The sequence below is a fragment of the Macrobrachium nipponense genome, chromosome 42 (genome assembly GCF_015104395.2).
Source record: "Macrobrachium nipponense isolate FS-2020 chromosome 42, ASM1510439v2, whole genome shotgun sequence".
In the NCBI taxonomy this organism is placed as follows: domain Eukaryota; kingdom Metazoa; phylum Arthropoda; class Malacostraca; order Decapoda; family Palaemonidae; genus Macrobrachium; species Macrobrachium nipponense.
Window position 1 is genome coordinate 26,581,720 of NC_061103.1, and position 2,500 is coordinate 26,584,219.

Consider the following 2,500-nt stretch of genomic DNA (forward strand, 5'->3'; position numbering starts at 1 on the left):
TGAAAATACTGTGTTAGTTGACGAAGCGTGTAAACAAAATCAAGAAAATAATAATAATAATAATAATAATAATAACCAAAAAATACATTATGTTAGCTGAAAACGGAAGCACCGACTTAAACGCTACGTTACGATCACAAGCTTGGAGAACGGACCGTATTTCAAGAACAGTTCCGCGACCTCCTGGCTTCCTCTTCGGTGCGGATAATTGTGAGAGCACAGGAAAAAATGATTTGATAAGGGGGTGCTGGAATGGAAGAGGAGTTATTTGTGTCACCCGTTTGTCAATACTCTCACGCATACGGCAGAGGTCCCACAATGTTACGACCTACGTTCCAGAATGTTTCTCCTTCTTTACATTCTTTTCGTATCAGCTCACTCGTACAGCGCGACTGAGGGCAATTTTTTAAAATGTATTTCTATGAAGTCTTTTGAATAGGTTTTGTTATCATTTTCTTCAACATATTCTTGAGTCACCCTTGAGGGAAATGTTATATGACTTGGAAATTCTTATTTCTTACTTCGAAAACCCATTGGAAAGTTTTTTTTTTTTTTGTGAAATTAAGTATTTAAATATGAGAATAAGAAAATCTTTAAACGTGTGGCATACATTCCAACATCTCACAGTAAGGTTCTAGCGTTAAACTTGCGTAAAATTACGAGGAAAAGGCGAAGATCTTGGAGATAAAATTCCCATAAGCAGTCGAAGTAGTAACTCTGAGGTCCCTTGGCGCTCCAATGGTATAGAATACAGATGAATTATCAGGCCTAGCAAACCCTAAAAATATTCCCCTCTACTTATGGAAACGTTTAAACATCACCCTCAACTGTCTGTTCCAAGAACTTCCCACACCTTCAGCGGCTAAAGGATGGTAATGAGGGCTACCCACAACACGGGTTATCGTAAGACTTCTCACATTGGCAAAAGGTAAGAGAGATGGTTGGGGGCAAGTGTTCTTCTCAACTAAATTTATTCCAACGACACAAATAGCTACAACGTCAGGAAGGAGTTTGGAAAACAAGCGAGGAAGCATCGTCACCATGACTCTCGTCTCTTCTTCTTATTATACATTTCTTTCAGTAGGTTTTCACTCTGGACACAAGTTTACCCATCAGGTGGGTCCTCTTGTTTATCGTTTATTTATTTATTTATTTATTTATTTATTTATTTATTTATTTATTTATTATTAATTTATTTATGTTCTTTCACTCTGGCCACAAATTTACCCATCAGGAGCGTCCTCTTGTTTATCGTTTATTTATTTATTTATTTATTATTAATTTACCTATTTTCTTCAGCTTCACTGTTTTCTAAGCAGAGTACATCATTTGTTGCTACCTTCAGGTAGGAGAAAGTTCATCGTTTTCTAACGATGGCATCTGGGTGACTGTTAAGACTGAAGCAGTCGCTATTTAGTGCACAAATATGTGGAAGCCTACGGATAACAGGAGGCTGCGGCTGCTAACCGAGGAGCCGTTTGGAGCACCCCGCAACTGCCTTAATTCCAGACGACATATGTGCTGTCAGAAAAAAAAAGACACTCATTATAAGTGTCAAGATAGCTCCGTTGCAATTGTAAATGTATGCTGGTGGTAACTGCTCTAAAATTCATAATTTATGACTTAATCTGATTTAACAATTGTATATTCAAACATGGTTTTTTGAAACGTTAAGAGGCATAAATAAATCTGATTCAATTACTGTACATTTATAATAAAATACACATTTTGTTTTAATATGAAGTCGTTTTCCTAAACAGGGAGTGGCTCTTATTAACAGAAAAGGAAACGATCTAGCCCCACATTAACAATTAAAAGGCTGATTAGTGAAGGAAACTTCTGCAGTACTAGCCACTTCATGCAACTACGCCAAAGGCTCACCAATACTTTGTAAAACCACCTCCTTGTATACCCTCCAATTCGCCTTTCATTCTAACCATCCATTACCTTTTCAGGTCTTCTTCGTTTGAAAATTCCGAAAGGTTTAGTATACTCCTTAATAACATATCAACGTCCAGTCTTCCCACATGACCGAACCATCCATAACAATTATACGTATCTTTTACCTACACTAAACCTCTCATCTTTCTCACAGATCTTCGTATTTTTAACGCTTTCAATCCTTTCTAAACTACAAGTACTGAGTAAACATATCATTTTTACAGCTTCTGCCCTCTTCCTCTCATTTATATTCAGCAATCACACTTTACTTCTATACAGGACAGTTGGATCAACAGTCACTTCATGCAGTCCAACCTTGGCAACTATAGACCCTCCAAATTTTCTTATAATCATATACAGACATCCTACAATGAGGCTCGCCGTCTTAGGACTCGGTTCTCCCCTCAAACGGTCATCACCCAATAATCTATTTGTAAATACTTCTACATATCCTGCGCTTCAGTGTTCACTCAATTTGAACTGACAATCACAGCTGTTCTCTTCTGGTTACCATTTACAAGCATAATCCTACTCTTGTTAACATTTATTTACAAGCGTC